Source organism: Aptenodytes forsteri, unplaced genomic scaffold (genome assembly GCF_000699145.1).
Source record: "Aptenodytes forsteri isolate BGI_AS27 unplaced genomic scaffold, ASM69914v1 Scaffold258, whole genome shotgun sequence".
In the NCBI taxonomy this organism is placed as follows: domain Eukaryota; kingdom Metazoa; phylum Chordata; class Aves; order Sphenisciformes; family Spheniscidae; genus Aptenodytes; species Aptenodytes forsteri.
This window is the reverse complement of record NW_008795250.1, coordinates 2457975-2477899: the sequence shown is the minus strand read 5'-3', so window position 1 is coordinate 2477899 and position 19925 is coordinate 2457975.

The following is a 19925-nucleotide window of genomic DNA, read 5'->3' as shown; positions in this document are numbered from 1 at the left end:
TTTGTGTTCACATGATGGAAGAATTACTGCAAGGCTCCAAGCTTGTTTCAGCTTAAGCGGGGCTTCGCGTGACCCCCTCCGCATTTACCCCTGTCCGGGGGTCTTCCCCCGCTCCGTGAGCACTTCCTTCTGAGAGGGACCGTGGAGCATCCGCTGGTTATTGTAAAAGGCTCCCCGCTCAACTGGTGTAGCCATGGAAACGGCAGGATGGGATTCCCAGGGCGCCCCAGCCCCCTCTCCCGCCCTGCCGAGCTTTGTGGCCGGGGGCTGGTGGCTGCTGGTGCAGGGCTGCTCCCGGGAAACCCCACCTTGTCACTGGAAGGCTTTCGAGTAAAGCCATTTCTTTGACCTCTAGGTACAGGCAAAAGCTGGAAAAGCGGTGCTTCCTACTTTGTGAACTGTGCATAGGCTGGGTGGTGCAGCGTGCTGGAAACCTTGTGTTCGTCTTTCCGGCTTGCTTTCGTATCTTGCAAGCAGTTTTGCTAGGGTACTCGGAATTAAAACAAAAGAAATTGTGGGACAATAAGCCGTAGTAATTATTTAAGAAAAAGTTTTGAATCCCAGCTTTGAATGGAGCCATTTAAAAAAACTAGATTTCACCAGTCAGCCCTAGTGTACCAACTTTTTTGATGAGTGTGTCAGAATGGAAAGTATCATGAGATATGTGTACCTGAGCAAAAAAGGCTGTGTGTCTGCAGAAGCTAGGGGAAGTTGCCTGCTTCTCTAGAAACAGTTTTCAAAAAATCATTCTTTTTTTTTTTTCCCCTGCAAATGAGAATCACATTCTTTGACTGTAATCAGTATGTGATCTGCTGAAGCCCTCCGATGAGTAGTTTGCGGTCCAACAAGCTGTTTAAATATCATTTTCTAAATTCCTTTCCTTATATGTGATTGGAAATATCATAGCTCATTCCAGCTGTTTACTTGTGAATTTCTAGTACTCTGGATATCTTGCTAGGGTTGACCTAGCTTGATCAATAGTTCAGTGAAAAATTGATAGTGTATTTTCATCTTAGATCAATAATGGATCAGTGATTTGGGGAGGCTCAAAATACCACCACTACAAAATATTTCTCATGGAAAAAATGTATTTATGGCTGAAACCAATTATGCTGAAAAAATGGTCTAATAAGAAACTTGTGATTTAGAGGCATAATTGCGGGACAGGATGATGAAAGCTGAATCTTAATGCACAGTTTTGGAGTGATGAGGAAAACATTTATGACTTAGATTTTTGTTAATATTCCTTCTCCTGCAGTGTAACACAAAGGGGAAGACAGTTTGGAACCGGTGCAAAAATCCAAGGTCGTACTTAAAGAGATTGAACCAAGGAGACAGTGTAGCTGTGAAGACAAAGATGCGGTTTGTAAGCATGGGTGGAGTTCTGGAGAGATTTGAAGGACAGGTGTTTGTTTCTTGAACTTAATGTTTAAATAAAATTAAAAAAGCATGCCATGAACCAGCAGGAATGGCCATGTTTAAGTGATCGCCTGTCCATGCCCCAGAGCATTGATCTCATTCAGCCAAAGTACCGAATTGATTTTTAAAAGCCTTTACAAAACCCAGAGTGCTGTGCCCAGTCGCTCTTGTTCCGCTTGCCCCAGTCCTTGCCGCTTGGATCTCTGCGGCAGGCAGCCACCAGCATCCCTCTGCCAGCCAGGAGCCTGCCCGTATTCCTGTCTGACCTCTTGCATTGCCTGGCAATCTTGCTCTGTTGCCTGGCATTAGCTGAGGGCTTTTACGATTCTGTATGTTAGAAAAATTAAATTTAGAGCATGAATGTAAGCAGAGTTACCTTCCAGATTGACTTTGCAAGTAGTAGCGTACCCTCTTTGCAGCGGTAAACTCCAGTGCCGCTTCTACTTCGCTGTTCTACTCTCTTGTCCCAATTGTCTGAAAAGCTGAATCGGACATCTAAGCCTTTTCCTCAAAATATTATACCAGTGTTGTCTTTTGTGTAGTAAATCACCCACTTTTCTTTGTAAGGTTAGTTATTAGCTATGAAATACTAGGAAGTAGATTTGTTCCAACGCCACACGCAAATAACAGAAGGGTGACCAAATATAGCTATGGTATTAGGTTGTTAAGGTAAGGCTAGGAATTTTTTTGTCCTGACACTCACATCACACAGATGACATGGCAAGCAGGTGGCTGAAAATGCACCTTGTTTTAATTTGAATTTAATTTTAAATTTAAACTTTGAAATAGTGTCGTGAAGGCTGGTAGTATACTCTAACTGTAGCTTGAAATAATTTCTTTTTTCTTTAGCCCCTTTGACTACACTGAAAAAATCCGTCTTTATTTAGTAGCTCCACCTATGTCATTCTTTCAAGGTTACTGGTAAGCTGGAAGGAGGAGCTGGGTGATAAGGGGGGAATCTGGAGTGAATAAAGTACAGACCCTTTTTTTTGTGTGTGTGTATGGTTAGTGGAGGTGAGGGTCTGTGGCAGTTCTTAACAATCCGTGGTGAGCTGCAGCTTAACCTTGAATTGTACAGTGGGGAAAGAGCCCCCATTTCCCATCTGATCACTTAATGAAGACTCAATTATATTTTTGGCATAGCATTTAGAGAATGATCTACAAGTTGCATTCAAAATTAATGATATTTAATTTAATCGATGACATATCACAAGCACCGTATTCTAATAATAAGTTTTGACCATGCTAATACTAATTTTTTTCCCCATGAACTAAAAGCAAGTTATGCAAACTTAATGAGCTGCTCTTGTAACGTTCCCATCAGCTTGCTGTTTGGACGCGAACTTTACATCTGATACGCTTTTGGTTTGGTGGGGTGGTTTTTAGTCACCAGCCCGTTAGGCATTTGGTTTTGGTGCAGAATGAACCGCTGCCAGAATGAACTTGTGACAGCGAGTGCTTTGTACTTGCAGACCTGGGAAGGGGCACCGCAGGTTTCCCAGCCATTATGCTTACCTGGAGTCCCAGGCAAGTGGTAAACCTTCAGATTAACTGGAGTTTTCTAGTTTGGCTGTGTGTTTGGTTTCATATGTGCTCATTTCTTGTTGAAAAACTGACTCTGATCTGTGTAAACAATACTAACTGCTCACCAAAAGATGCTGTCCTTCCAGTATCGTCATTGCTCCTTTGTTTTTGTTGTGCTTTGTGGTTGTGAGACCTTGCTTTGCCTTGCTTTTTTCACTCCTCTGTTCCAGTCAGAGCTCTTATTAGACAGTATCCTTTCATGGTTTTTGGTCTTTTTCCGTCATGTGGTCCCACAGCGTAGCCCCAGATTTTCTAAAACCTCTAGACAATTTTAGTTCCCAAGGAGAGCTCTCTGATGAAATACGTTCTGGTAAAAATAGTTCACCTAGATTACCAGCTTAAAATAGGTTGCACTAGTATCCAGGATTACCTCTTTTCTGTATATTTAAACAGTTACACTGGTGAGATGAAGCCCAAGCTCATTTCTCCAAATTGCATGGGACTGAAAATATGCAAGAAGCGATACCTTGTGTAAGAGGTGCCCTCGGCCAGCACACCACCTGCTTCACTGAACATATTTATGGAGAGCACTCGGACCGCTTTAGCAATAAAATTAATTTGAATACTGAGGTAGATCTAATGCCATTATTGGTTAAGTCTCAAATGATCTATTGTATGCTTTATCAAAAGCCATGGATTTATCTGCCCCATGGATAGTTCTAGCTTAATTTTTGCTTTAGAAATCATTACGTATGTACACTTGTGCAGCTATGCTGATGTGTATATTTTTATATATAAGAACATATAAGTCAGTATATGTAACTCAGTACAAGAAGATTTCTATGTGCTAGTGTTCAGGATGTCTGTATTGCGTGCGGGTGGTGAAATGAAGGTGACCTAGCTCTGGGCGCTCGGATGAGGTACTCTTACGTAATGTCTTATTTCACAGGATTCCTGACACACTTCAGCCTGTGGCTCGCTGAGCACCGGCCTGTCTGCCTGCCCTGCTTGCAGTTCCTCCCAGCAGCTGCTGGGCACTCTTGTAGGCTTTTGTTACTGGCACAAACTCTTGTGCCAAATACTTAACAGTCCCCTCATCTCCCAGCTTTTCCCTCGTCTTCAACCGAAGCGGGGAGGAAGCCTTGGCGTGGATTGCTGTGGCTGGATGCACTGGTCTGGGAAGGAGATACTGTTAGAACTGAAACTCTTAAGCGTAAAAATGTGAATAACTTGCCCCTCCCTTTTTTACTTCGTGTTTACAAAGATGAAAACCACTTCTAATGCATGCAAGCTATGTATTCTAAAACTTTGGGAGACAAAGTAATTACATTTTAATATTGGCTGTAAGAAATCTCTGCTGCAAAGTAACTGTAATGAAATAAGGGCAAAGCATCTTACTTTACTTAATATTCTGTGATTGATATCCCCTCTCATGTGTAAGTGAGATAACAGTGCAGTAAGTGAAGGAGGACCTGCGTAATGCATGTTACTGGGTGATTCAAAGCCAGAAACCCTAAGATAAACAATGTTTTACAGAAACTTCACAGGTTTTTGAGAGATATATATATAAAAATAAAAAAAAGATAGCATATTAATGTTTTAAACATATTTGTGTACACAGAATGGTGCTGTTCTTGAAGTGCATCACCTCCTAGATCCCTTGTCTCTTGACCAGTTCCCCACGTCAGTTTGGCCACTTCCTCTTATCTGTAGCAGTGGATGTTTCTGTTACGGAGCTGATACAATGATTTTACACGCTCTTGTCTGAGACTTTTTCATGGTTAAAAGTGACATGAGTGCTTGGCTCTCTTGAAAAGCTGTATTTCATCCCTCTTATAACTGAAAGGAGGTGGTTCGGTAGTTCTGTTTTCTGGTTGTAGTTCTTCAAACAAAAAAAAAACCCCACAAAAAATCTAAAGAAAAAATCCCCACCACACATTATTAAATAAAAATTTCCAAGAAAAAAATTGTCTAAAAAGTGTAAATTATTCTGCTGGAAAACGTAGCTTCCCATTTGTGATAGTCATAACATGGTGTGAATTGATTGCAATAAAGCTTTTTTTCTCCCCTTAAACATAGCTTCTAAGTGTTAATGATAGACTTACCAGGGACCGCAGTCTAATTATTTGATTATACTGTGATTAAGGTATGTTTGAGTTAGGAAAGTTTCTCAGGAGAAGGTTGTACAGGCTATTTACATAAAACCTCAGAACAGACAGGGAAAAAGAGACCCAAGGAATTTTTAGCTTTATAATAGTGTCTGACAGTGGTCAGTGGTGGATGCCTAGGCAGAGCAGATCTGCTCTGCAGCTGAAAATGTTTGTGGTTTTATCTTAAAGGTAGTATTTTGGTGACTGGGACAAATTAGAGCAGAAAATCTTAATGAATCTGGGAAAAGCTTTGCCGTAACATCTTTTGGAACTTGTTTTATGCTGCGATGCTTGAGCTAACTTATTTGTGTAAATTGCTTTATATTTTAATGCAGTTCTATCAACAGGTATTACTTAAAATAGAAAGCTTGTTGCAGCAGGCATCGACCACGATGCAAATGTGAAGGATATGTCAAAAACCTTATCTTAATTCTGGCTAGATACCCAAAATAGAGGAGAAAACTAGTCCTGGCAAGGTATAGTAGGTTGTACTTGAAAGGGAATGAAAAAAGACTCCAGTTGAAGGGTGTTTAGATCCTTGTGTGCCTTGCTCATGTTGGTGGCGATAATCACTGCTGACCTTGGAGGGAGCAGTCACATCTGAATTTGTAGCACGCTGTCCTTACAGATCTGCAGCTGGCAGGTGGTGACAGCTTACTCTGCGCTTTGGCTATGCTAAGTACAGCGGAGCTGATAGATACGCAGTCACAAGCACCCGAACCAGTTTCCACCACAGATGAACGGATCAACTTCTGCAGTTTGGAGCTTAGCTGGAGTTGAGAACTGATGCGAAGAGGTGTTTGGGGACCCTGAAGGACGTTACGGTAGTTAACAGTTCTGGGTCAAGGTTCATGTTGTCGCTGAGTCTCTTGGTCATTGGACTTGTGTGCTCTGTTCTTAGTGCCAAAACAGTGCACTTAACATCGTTGGTAGCATAAGTAAAACCATAATTACACCATCAGCGAGCTCAACAGTCAAGCAATTGTGTTCACGTTAGGTGAGGTTGTGTTACAGCCTCATGGTTCCTTCAAGAATGTGTTGCTTTTTTCAAATAGGTTTTGCAAAATCCTGCTTCTGGGATGAATGGCAGGTGCAGCTTTGAGTGGTATTCTGCTGAGAATCAGATCTGTCCTCCCTGTTGCCAGTCTGAATACCTAGAAGGTGTGATTTTCAGAGCGTGTTGGTATATCGTGTCCTCCTCCTTGTTTCTAAGTACGGTAGCAGATGGATTGGGCACTTTGTGTAGCTTTTATTGCTGGATTCCTCAGAAAAGATCTTTCCTAATGTTGCCATTATTGTGGCTTTATGTGCTGCTTCCTGTGATTTCTGGGCTTTTAATTTGAAGATACTTAACCACAGCTCACTGTTGTGACATGTCAGAAATGAAATAATGGAAAGCCAGTTTGGGGGCGTATCTATCACCATGCTTTCCTGCTTTGGATGCTTGTACACTTCTTGCTTGCTTGCCGTCTATTGTTGCATGTCCTTTTGAGAAGCTTAAAGCTTGGCTGGCCAGATCCCCACGCAACCTGATCTAAATAGACCTGCTTGGAGCAGGTGGCTGGGCTAGATGACCTCCGGAGGTCCCTTCCAACCTAGATTATTCTATTGTTCTGGGACATGCAACTACTTCAGCTGCGACATGTGAAAGGAGGCTCAGAACTGCATCCATATTATGTTTTGTGAAGTATTACCAGCTGAAATTATATTTCGGGCAGTAAGTTGCCAGGTAGTTTGGTTCCACTGTCCAAGCAGGTTGAAGAGCTTTTTGTCATATGAAGGTAAATGTTTCTCTTGTGACAACACTTTAAATTTGGTTACAGTCTATGAATTGGAAGAAATGTTAAGTATAAATACTTTGCGTCCTGCCTTCACTTAAAAGTTCTGTTCAGTGTGCACACTTCAGCTCTCCCTAGTCAGGTAAGCTTTTACATCTTAAAAACTCAGGAGGTAGAGCCGCAGCAAAGGCTGGTATCAACACAGTCTGCACAGGTTTTTTGAGCCATCTGTTAGATGTCTGAAACTTGTGCAGTTGTCAGTGTTGGAAGCAGGTATTGCTCTGTTTCTGTGGAGTTGTTAGTTCGTTCTGGGGTTCTGTTGCCATAATTAGTCACGTTAATATTTTATCAGGTCGGTCTGTTTGTTTAACAGCATAAAAATGGAGTTGTATGAATTGAGTACTGTCCTTCAATGTGATACGCAGAGTTCAGATCTGGGTCCTGTTTTGATATTATTTGAGCTGAAAAATTCCGCTTTGTATTAAGCGGAGAAAAATCTTGAACTACAACCTTTCAAATAGCCAGCCAGGTAGCTGTCAGACTATCGAGCATGGTCTGTGCATGCCAATTCATAGCGCAAGCAGGGGTAGCTGGAGCAGAGCCAGCAGGTTGAGGGGAGCGAGCTTGTTGCTCAGTAGGCTGCATCCAGAATACTGCATCCAGTTTTGGGCTCCCCGATATGTCAATGTCACACACTTCATTAAACTGGAGCGAGCTTGCTTGGCCCTCCACCAGCCTGGTTTGGGAGCTGAAGCATATGTCTTAGGAGAAGTTTATTTGTCCCAAAGAAGTCTCAGGGTGGGAGGATGGACCTCACAGCAGCCTGCCGGTACCTATAAGGAGGTTATCGTGGAGATGGAGCCGGGCTTCTCGCAATGGTGGATGGCGGGAGGACAAGGGACAACAACCCAAATTAAAACCTCAGAAGCGAACTGTCGGCTGTTTGTGAGCAGTCTGATCCTGCCAGTAGTCTGTAGCATCTATAACGACAGATGACCTGTGCTGGCTTTTCTTTTTTTTGCCTTTTTTTAGTGGGCAGAATGAATATAACTAAAGGGAGACATCTCTCAGCTGAATCTAAGGAGAATTTGTGCGCTAAACCTGTCTTGCACTCTTTAGTCAAATCATTGTTTAGGAGGTTTTACATACTTAGTGAGAGCGAGATGAGAGCTTTCACAGTTATGGGGAAATGAGAGTAAAAGGGATATAAACAAATTTCTTCTAATGATGACCTATGAATTTGCTTTTCTTAAGCATTTCTGACTAATTTAGTAATTCAGGTAATCCCATATCTGTATGATAATTTTGTTAATATATGCAATATTTGTATTTCCACTCTTATGTAAGTTCTTTTGAAACATGTTTGCTTTCCCACTTTGATGGAATAATCTGTGTTTATAAATGAAATCTATTTTTTCCTTGCACATCTATATAACATTTGCAAAGCTAATACTTGCAAATATTTCTGCTAATATATTTGCAAAGCTACAGTTATGCTTTTTATTTTAGTCTGACAAAAACTGCGTCAATCAAAGCTACAGTGCTTCATGGGAATTTGGGAGATTAAGTGAGTAAACAAGCTAGATGAAAGCTTTTGTTTGTCTTTAGAAAATGAAACAGGAAGCCATTTCATTAATACACTTTCAGAAGAGACAAGAATCTGCGTAAAGCTTTTAGAACTGGTCTTTCAGTTCATTTTACTGTACTTTCAACTGAGATCAAATAGGGAAAGTGATGGCAGTTAGACACGCTCCATTAACATCCCATGGTTTATAGTCTCAGTTCAAGTTAGATGTACAACTCCACTGCTTTCCGGGAAGGTGCAGGAATGTCAGCGTTAACCCTGGTGCTCTCCTTCTCCCCTTTCCCTAGTAGAGAAGTGGAGATAAGCATATACCACCCGCTCCCCTTTTGAAAAAGGGGACATTGTGAATCGGGAGTTAAATTGAGGCATTTGGCTATTTTTTTTGTAGCTTTTCTTGGCTTATAAAGAGCTCACTAGCAGCTTAGTAGGAATCTGTTATGGAAAAATGTCAACTGGATAAAATAACATGACTGCAAAGTTATAATAAAGGATTAGTGCAATTAGATTTTTTTTTTTCATAGAGCTGTTTTGAATACAAATATGTTGGTAATAGTCTGCAGTTGCCTTCCTGAAGTATAGCTGTTTGATTTCATATATAAAAAAGTAATAAACAAAAATCCAATAATTTGCTCTACTCCGTGGATGTTCAGTGCACTTGAAATAAATAAGTTGCAGCAAATAAGACTTGGGGATTTTTTTTTTTTTATTCCAGATCATGTTTGTGCATTTCATGATAAAGAATCAGTAAGATTTGCAAATATTTCTGTCACGTTTTGGCTCGGGGTATGAAGCGAGGTTAACTTTTATAATGGCAAAGCTTCTGAGGTAGCTGTACTGTTCCTGGGACAGCTTGTGTAATGCATGAATGTAGTCCGGAGTCACTGGTGCAAAGCCGTAACTCAAGTTTGTAGAACAATTTTGTCGTAGATAGATATTCCCTATTGGGAAGGGAGTGCTAGGCCAGCCAAAGCCTTATTCTGGTTTTCAGACACAATGACATTCTCTAACCGTTATTGATCTTGACCTAGCCAAACTGTATAAAAGGTGTTAAATGTTTCCAGGATCAATGTGCAGAACTCACAGTTGAGAGGATTAAAAAAATGTTTGAAACTTGTAAAACCGGTGTATTGTTGAGATGACAGAAATGAAGAGTTTTATCCACTGCTCAGAGGAGGAAAAAAAAAAAAGTAACTTGAAGGAGTTGTTAACTCGGTGACGTGTGTTTGAGTTACTGCTTAAACTGTTTTCCTCGTGGGCACCAGTCTGTGACGTAGTTGAGTGTTTTTTCTTCACTTATTCTTGGCCACAGTTAAAATGTTGTTCATTTGTGACTAGTTATCCTCTTTTTTTAATATGTGGAGCTGATCTGGATATCAGATTTTAATTTCTGCATCTGCAAATACATCTTCATTTTTTACCAGTTCTGGATCTGCTAAGTTTTTCTGAAATCTGGTTCAGTAACATTCTGTTTTTGTAAGCTATATTATTATTTTTTTTTATATGGGTAATTCATCAATGGTACTAATAAGAGGTATTTGATGGTTGATGTTTTTGATGGTTTTTATCATTTTCAAATGCTTGTCTTGAAAAAATAATTGAAGTTTGAAAAATAATCAGTTACTATAAAGAACAGAGGTAGGTGTACATGACTATAGGTGTGTGTATATATAATTTATATATAAGGTGTGCATATATATAGATAAAGTTTATATATATGATGGGGGTGTGTATATGTAAATATAAATAAAAATTAATGAAGGGCATGGAGTACATGACTTAATGATTTGTCGCTTAAAATTTACCAAGGTAGTTTATGCAGACTTCTAAATGGTTGCTACTATATTATGTCTATAAATGTTTAACTTTAAAATACCTTTGCCAAAGATGGTATCACTGGAAAATTCATGTTCACGAGATGGTGCAGTGGTACCCCAGAACCACATACACAATAACAATGTATCTGTACAAGGGGATGGTATGGCTGTTTAATACGTATACCTGTTGTCTTGTCTTTCTGTGCGGTGCTCTTACGGTATAGTAACATAAAAATTAAGTATAAAAAATATTGCCGCTTCTTACTGTGCGGTTGAGACATATTGGTTGTAATAGTAAAGCTGTCTTTTCCTCTATTTTCTTTGCCGATTGAGTATTTTCGTTTCATGTGTGGCAAGCTCTTCTCACCTGTGTGATTTGTTGATGCAGACTATGACCATGGGCTTCAATCTGCGAGTGGGTGCACTTGGTTGTGGGTGCATGTTCCTGGGGTACAGAATCCAGATACTTTTTGCCTCTTCTCTCCATTTGATTAAAAGACAACTTGAAGAATGAACCTTGTGATTTAAATATTTTCCAAGGGCTTGAAACTAGGCAAATTTCTAATCTTCTGTTTGTCTAGTGTAAAGTGCCTCGCTTATTTTTCTGTAGTTCAGTTAGTGTCGAGTGTGTGATTTTTCGCTCTTGCTAGAGAAATGAATTTAACTGTAATTATAGTAGCTTTTCCTCAGTGACCATCAAATGCTCTACCCCAAGGCATTTGTCTCCCTCAGTTATTACAATGCTAGCACCGTCTTCAAACATGAACAGTCAACCCTCAATTTAAAAATAAGCAGAGAGATGGATGAGGGGTAAAAACATTGAGAGCTGGGACTGCGCAGAATCTGATGAATGCTTTGTGTAGTGTTCGGTTAGCGTGGATGCTCCGATGCTGTGCAGTGGTCAACAGAGAGACTCTCTGTATCAGAGGCTTGTGTTTCACTAACTGGAACAAAGATGGGCATCTCTTAAGGTTTTTATCTTTAGACTGCACAGTTTTTATTCTGGGCTTCTCAAACAACAAATAGAGCGAACCCTTGCACTCAAATCTAAAAAAATCAGTGATACTACTGGTTACCTGTTATTTCCTCCAGTTCCCTGATGCGTTATTTATCTTGGTGGTGCCGTAGCTGGAATGCGCCATGGTTTTCCGTGTCACTTGAGGGCACATGCTGCATCTCTGTCCTTTCCATGTGGCTGATTATGTGCCTGTCATATGGCTATATATACCTTTCTGCTAAAAAAGTCTCTATTTTGAACTCCGTAGTTTGTCAGCTTGCTTTCACAAGAGTAGCGTTATGACTTAAACTTGTGAAGGGTCAGTTTTATTTGCAACTTAATTTACCCATGTAATGAAGTCTGCCACAAATGTTGAATTTTCTTGGATAGAAAAACTAGTGTAAATATGTTTTAAAAATGTGATTCTTAAATATTGCAGTATGTTTGTAGTAGTGTTTGTTATGTGCATCTTTTCCTTACCTTTCTACTGTTCTCATTTTTTTTTCACTAGTATCCTGGAAGATCAATAAAATCCTCATTTATAAATTGCTAAGGTTATTATGTTTTTATATATTGTGGATCAATAGTGTGATTGGACAGGAATTGCTTTAGTAGCGTAGGAAGCCAGAAGAGTGAAACAGGCTGTACAATTAGCGATGCTGAGTGTACAGAATTAACCGGTTGTCTTAATCTTTCAGCATTAGTCCTCTAAATTAGGGACCCTCAAATTGAATGCTGAAACTCGTATTCTTTTGCCCTCTCCCCTTCCCTCTTTCCTCTCACCCCGCCAAGGCAGTTCAGAGGTGCCAGCAGAGGTTGCTGGTACTTTTTCTCCAAGAGCTATTGAGCTAAAGAACCAAACCCACTTCTGGCTGCGGAAGTCCCTCAGTCGCAAGTGGCGAGATGCTCAGAGGCTGAATTTGGGAAAGCTTTGCTGTATGTTTATTCTGTTCTTAGGTGCTTCCTAGCATCTGCTCTCGACTGTGCTGTGACAAGACACTGAGTTAAAAGGATTCTTTTTGCTCTGATCTGATGCGGCTGTTCTTCTGTTTCCAGGTCCTCTTATGTAGTCTTTGCTTGATCTAGAATTAAAGGTATTTGTTAATAACTTTTTCCGCCTTTATGAAGCACGACAGGTCTCTCTCTTTAGAAAGACTGGAAATGATGTTCAGCAACTTTCGGTTTGGTTCTTGCTTGCGTCTTTTTTTTTTTTTTTAATGTTCCACCCATTTTTCACTTTCAGCTTCCCATAGAAACCAGGTTTCTTCTTTTCCTCCTCATATATCTTCCTGTATGACATTTTTGACTGTTGCCAGTGATTGGAGCACCCGTGACTTTATAACAGCGTTCCCCCTTGCCCTTCACACTTCTCCTGCGAGCATCCTTTGTAATCTCTGTAATCAGCCTGAAGCAGTGAATTGAATAGGTGGGCTGGAGGAAATCCCCAGCACGCAGGGAGATCGTTCACTGAAGTGCAACTCTTGTCTCGCTTAAAGTGCATCTCTAAATGAATTTGCTATGTTGAATGTGTTCTGTTGGGTGCCCCATAACCTTGTTGGTGTCTGAGAAGCAGAAATGTTACTTTACCCTTCATGCAGAGTTCTTGGATGCCGCAGTGTGTTTGCTACTTGGAAAATATTTAAGTAATTGGTTTCAGCAAACAATTCTCTTGTGATGTGTGGGGATTTTTTTTCTGTACTTACATTCTAAGCCATTTTTTGAAGTACCAGTCTGGCAAAAAAAAAAATGACTGAGGCAAGGAATCTGCTCCCTGATTATCTGGGCTTGGTTTGCAAACCAACAGGGAATCTCCATAGGGAGCTAAACCACTTGTCTAGCCCTGGTGAGGGTTTGGGCAAACCAGTTACTCAAGTCTGAGCACCCGGAGCCCTGGGTAAGCATTGGGTGGTTTGACCGAAGCCCAAACAGGGTGTAAGGAGGTTAAGATGGAGGAATCTTTTGCTAGATGTTTAGCATCTTGCCTGCATTGTGTGCAGTATGTATTTTGAATCTTACAAATGGGGTTTCTGGTTTTTAACCCTTTGAAAGCCACTGTTTGTTTTTACTGTTGCACGTATCTGAAGAGGTAAATTATGTGCCTGAGTGCCCAGACGACTGGAACTCTAGGAAAGGAAATCCATTACTCCAGAAAAAATGGAAATTCCTCTTCACCTGCTATAACAAATGTAGTATTGTCAGTAGCTAACATATGGTAGCTATTTCTGTGGAAAAGTCAAAGTACTATTGTTCACGATGATGAACAGAAATAAATTTTCTTCCTTTTGTAGGTGTCTTTACAGTGCCCTCTAGTAATCTTTTGTAGAAATGCTAGATGTATCTTTTCTCAGACCAGTTTGATAAAGTAATGAAAATGGTCACTGGAAGAATTAAAAAAAAAAAATAATTGAACTCTGGTCCCCTGTAACTGATGTGCTTTCTGAAGGAAGCGCTGCTAATATTAACAATAAGTAAAAATAGCTTGCCATTCTTTTCTTTTTCATACTTGATCAGGAAGATTATGAAAACTATAAGCACTCTGAAGGCAGATTACTATAAAAGCTACCGGAGCTGACAACTGTAAATTGGGTACTCCAGTAATGGGGTTTCAGCCAGGGCTGTGAAGTTACAAGCAAAGAAACTAATTTATCTTTTTGCTTGAAGTCCGAGGAAGAAAATTGCAGGGGAATAAGAGCCATACAAAGCATTCAAAAATGGGCTGGAATGGGCAAAAAAACCCCAAAACTCCTGGCATACTGTTAATTTCCTATGAAAGGTAATCACTTTAGCTTATTTTGACAGATGAAAAAAGAGAAGTTTGACACTGCATGAAGGCTTTGTTAGGAGGTAGAGTGCACATCGGTTTTCATAGTGCTTGCTACCCTGATGACAGTCATCACCCTGAAAGCATCTTAGCTCTGCTGTTAGATCATTTATTGAACAACTAATCCCAAGAGATTTTGATTAAGGTAACTTCTGTGCCTGGAGTTTAAGTCAAAAAGGTTTTACCTTATCATTCTAGCTTATTTCTGTCATTAATAGCAGTAGAAGGGGATGTCATATGCAAGAATGTGTTGTCCTTTGTATCAAGTAGTACACGGTACCATTTTTAAATCCGATGCAGCTTAAAGGGGTGTGTCAGTCAGAGATTGGCCATTTGAATGAAAACTGATAGTTTTCTGAAATGAGAGAAAAGGCTTTGGTGATTCCACAAAAAAAGGGAAAGGTTGATAAAATCCTTTAAGCTCTCCCTCTGAAATGGTTATGAAAAGAAATTTTGCAGTATTCAGAGTAGTTCCTTCATTGGCTTAGGTCGAATATATGGCATTAAATGGTCTGACTTGCTTTTCCTTTTTTATAAAAGCAAAATCTCTTTGAAAGGATGTTCCTTGCAGGAGATGAGAGGTTTGTGGGACTCAGTTACTAGAAGTGAGTTCTATAAAACCCAAGGGTTGTTTTTAAGCAACTTGAAAGAAATCCAAATTTTTGGTCTTATTGGCTATAAAGGATTCTTTGTCCTTGCACACCGGGAGGAATAAAAAGTCCAATAGAACTTGTTTTTGAAGCACGGCTGGTTGACAGTTTTCTGTTTCTGACAGGTTTGAGTATAGGTTTAAGGCAGATCAAGAAATCCTTGTCAGAAGGTAACCGTCGAACAGTGGAACTCCGGACCAGACAAGAGAGAAACATCTTGGTGGGGATTTCTTTCTGGACAAGTTGCACAAGCGTACCATGAGAAGTGGTTATAGTGAACCGTGCTTTAGGGGAAACTGCTGCAAGAGGGGTTTGTGCCATCTTTTCTACTTCAGTTTTCCAAGCTTAATGGAACGGCAGCCCCTTAGAAAAAGGGCATAAGGGTTGTGACTCAGCGTGGCAGCGCTTGTTAGCTGGCTGTTTAAGGGAGCCATCGTCACAGAACTTTTGACAATTAAGAGCAACAACGCTGTAAATAGGGAAGTTGCTTCCATGCGTTCAAAATTCAGGTAAAAATTTCTAACTCCCTAGAGGTGCTAGAAAGGCCATGCAACTAAACACCAGACGTAAATGCATCTCCTAAGACGTTTGGTATTTGAGATTACAATCTGTGTTTGGATTTTGCTGTTGATCATTATCTTGTTTTCCTTCCCATTATTTAATAATATATGAGGAGATGGTATCACTTACAGAAAGAGTGCTTAGAGTAAATGCAATGGATGCTTACTTTTCAGTGTGTTACTGCAGGCACACTGTATGCTATTTGGATAATTTTTTCTTAATTCTATTTCTGCATACTTTTTTTTAATGGGCTAATTTTTTTTTAATATACTTTCGTGCTTGAGGTCTGTCAGGAAGGTCAGTTAAGATTAAGCCAACAATAATTTGTTATTAACAAGTGAAAGGTAACTGGAAGTGTAGACAAAGCTGTAAAAGCATCATTGCAAAATATAGTTTGCTTAGCTTGAATTTGTTCTTTGTTTACTGACTGTGCTGTCTGAAAGGGAAGGATACTCCTAAGTTACCGAAGGCAAAGTCTTGAAACGTATTATTTTTTTGTCTGTTATAGTAATTCCTACGATAATGATAAGGATCTTGACTTTTGTGTTCTTGTTAGTATATGATGTCAAAAATCTTCTCAACTCAGTAACATTAAACCATGAGAGAATAATATGCAAAAATACTTAGCTTTTTCACAGCTTCATATTTCTAGATGGTTGCCTTTTGAAAAACACGGGAGCAAAAAGGCAGAGCAGAGTTCCTTATAACTAGAAGCTGCCATCTGTGTGTTGATGACAGCCTGCACGTAGGCCTGTTGGTATTGACAAAAAGCTCTTCACAACGGACCATAAAGAATAATTTCTCTAAACTTAAAATTTTATTGAGGAGAATGAGGGTACAGGTTTTCTGGTGGTATCGTAGGCTGTTAGTATTCACTCAGTATTGTCTGCCTGGCCTGTATTGTAGGAAGGCACCTGCGCACAGGCTTGACACAACGAAAGAGAAGGACAAAAGCATCCGGCTTTATGCCGCTCTCTTTCAGGAGAATTTGCTTGAACAAGCAATTTCCTTCCTGTCCTTCTGCAGCACAGAATAAGCCCTTTTTAGTAAAGGGGGGGAAGGGGTTCTGTACGGGTTGTTTCCCCATATCGCAAAGAAAAGGATGTCTCTCCCTTACGGATCTCAGAACATAGCCCCTTGCCTTGTAGGCCAGGGCGAATCTGAGGCACCATATCATCCTTCAAACATCATTGCTAGCCCACAATGCTTAATGGTGCTGGGGCGAAGATGAGTTACTCTTTTTGATGAATATCTTTGTTATAGTGTATTAAATCATAAAAAGAGGAAATCTGCTTGTGCTGAAGGAGAAAGGAATCTAGTAAGTCTGGGAAAGTCTAGATTTATACATGGCATTACTTACCTTATAATGTTACATCACTTGCTCTCCTAGGTTCCGCTGTCAGCCTACCACTGGAATTATTAAAGTACCAGCAGGATTTATATAGTACATCTGCAGTCCGGGGTAGCTCTTAGACTTTCTCCTTTTTTTTCTTGATGCTTAAGTGCAGTATCATTTTTGTCTCAGTCTTTATGTTTTGTAGAGTCTTTGCAAAGATAGAAATGAAATGGTGTTTAGAGGATGGAGTTTAGAGAATTTGGCCTTGGTTTTTCGGGAGTAGTGAACTTGCCAACCGCCATGTATATGATGGGGCTTTGGATGTGCTTTTTTAAAAAAAAAAAAAAAAAAAATCCTAAAACATATTTGTTTGGGTGATGTATATTGCCATCATATGCACTTTAATTTGGTTGGGTGGTCTGTATTCTGCCATAATGGAAAAATGTAATGTTAAGCATAAAATCTATTTTTGCCTAAAGATTTGTTCTGCTGTGGTATATTATAATATCTTATATAAATATTGCTTATTGGGCAGTGCAGAATGTTTCCAATGTTGTCAAGGAAATAAAAAAAATTACCAACCTGATAATACTTAAATTTTATTGGAGATTAATGCACGTAGCAATTTATCCATATAGATAATGCACTCCTTAGCCATGAATATTTTAATGAAACCACAAAACAAGTTCATTGTGAGCTCTTGCTGGCAGCTTGCAAAGAATAGTGTTTGTAACATCTTCAATTAAAATATGTTTGGCTAATTCTTGAAGACAGCTTTTTTTAAATGATCTAGGTTAGGAAGGGCATGACACATTGTTTTTAGGATTACAAGGGCCATTGGGAATGTTAATTAAATTCTGGTGAAAAGCCTTTTAAAAGTTCAGTCCTGCAGCAAGAGAGCTTGGGTCTTTTATCATTGACTTGCAGTACAGAAAAAGGGGCTTTATAATAGTTCCTGCCAGTCTGATCAGGATTTTGTCAAATACTTCTATTTTAAACGTGAATTTTCAAGGGTGTTATATATGTACTTTTAAATTGCTTCATCCAAGGCTGTGATTTTCCCCCTGGAGTCCAACTTAAAAGGACAAGTATCATCCCCCCCCCCCCCCTTTTTTTAGCACATCTTTCCCCAGCATGTAAAAGTAAGTAATCGTTCTTCATCAAAGCCCTGTATGACTCCTTCCAACGACTGAATCCTTGTGTACTACTAATCTAAAGTCAGGTACTTTTGATGAAAGATGTGCTTGGTTGCCTTCACTTATCATTCTGTTTGGAAAAAGTGGTTCTGAAATCATACCCGTGCTTCACATTTTCTTTCTGGATGGTTATTGCATTTGGTCCTTGTAAAATGGAATGCAGTTTCCTTCCAATAGTTATGTGAAATCTGGTATTAAAGTCCTCTGCTTTGAATGCAGTTGACGGTAGTCGTCAGGAGTACATCACTACCGAACAGTCTTGGTGGCTACAGTGGATTAAAGCTGAATCTATAGTAGGGAAATCTTCTGATACATACTGCCGTGCACCAGTTTGAGGTAATTTATAGGTACTAAGCAGAACTGAGATCAGAGTGGTTTTGTCTTAAGTTAGTTTCCTGAATGCCATAATTTCTGAAAAGCTTGTGTCAGGCAGTTGTTAAAGCCCACATTTAAATGATTTAAGTTTGATATTGGAGTGCTTGTGTCTTTCAGAAATTAACTGAATAACGAAGGGAAGCTTCTTCCCACTTGAGCACCTGCTTTGCATTTACTCTTCTAGGCATTTCCTCACCTGAAGCCTTGTTAAAGATGTACCGCTGCACAAAATGCAATACAGCTAGCAGAACATACAAAAAATAAAAGAAGTCTGTCTGTAGGCATGGTAGCAGTAAAAAGAAGGCTAAAGGAAGTCTTGGATTTCTTTTTTCCGCTGAGGTATACCATCCTTTGAAAATGCAGCATTTGGAAAGAGCGATTGATGAGCTCTTTCTGTCTTAACCTAGCTGCTTTCAGATTTCCTGTAGCTGGGAAGTGTTGTATTAAAACTTCCTTCTTTTGACTTTAAAAGCCTTTTCATGGTCTTTGGGGAAGCATGCTATAAGGAGAGGTTCAGGCAGATTCATCTTAACTTTGTGAACTCGGTGTCATATCTCAAATGTGCTTTCTCTGGTCCTTTTTCAGTGAGAAGAGTTGCATGCTTGTGGTCCTTCGTCCTAATACTGAGAGGATGAGAGAACAGCTAGGCTTAGCAAAGGACAGGCGAAAAGTGCTTCATGTGTTAAATATTTTCAAATCAGTTCTGTGTGATGAGTTTTATCTTGGCTGAAACAATTTCAGAACTGTTGGTTAATTTTGAGAATTTGAGGAGATATGAGGTACAAGGAGGACTAGAAAAACCAAAAATATTTTAAATGGGAGGAGAGGAGGAGCTAGGGATGTATAAAAGCAGCCAGTTTGGCTTCAGTTCCTGGAAAAATTGAGGGGTGAGTGAACAAACTTTTTTTTTTTTTGCTAACTTCTGGAAGATAATGTGAGTAGGAGGGTTAACCAATGTGGAATTGTCAAGGAAATATTTTTCAGACCATTCGAATTTCCTTAGTAGTTAAAAAAGTTTTGTAGAAAAAAAAATAACTTCCCCTATTCTTTCCTCAGCCACTACCATCCCATTACGCTCTTGTAGGGAAATAGGGAAATGTGGTCTTAACTGACATAGGATGGCTATGAAAAGGGGTGGATAAGTGTTGAGAGAAGTAGTAAAGACGATGATATTGAAGGCTGCTTTGTGCGGCATTTCGCACTTGTATATTCTGAGTAAACTTCTATTAGTTGTCTTTCACTCACAGCCTAGATGACCGAGTAAGCTAATTTGTTAAATTTTCACATGAGTTAAAGCTGCAAGAGGGAGGGCAAGGTTAGAGTTCAAAATTGGTAAACTTTTTTGGAAAGAGGGAGAATTTGGAGGAGCCAAGTGGAAATTAATACGGTTAGGCAGGAGTAGTCAGCTAGTCAAACATAGAATGGAAAAGAACAAGCCTCACGGCAGTTTCTGAGAAAAGGATCTAGGGATTACGGTAGTGAAGGGATTACAGATCAATGTAGCCAGTAGTGTTATGCTTCTGCGCTAAAACCTAATGCCTCTATGTTGGGAGGGACGAAGAAGGGAGTTGTAGAGCCTCCAAAACAGGTGAAATGACACTGTACCTGCGCCTAACACTGATCTTGTCTCTGCTGGGGATCGCCATCGTGTTTTCGGCACAGCACTTCAGGAGGAACGTGGGCTGGTTGGAGAGGATTCAGAGTTAATTATCAGAGCCC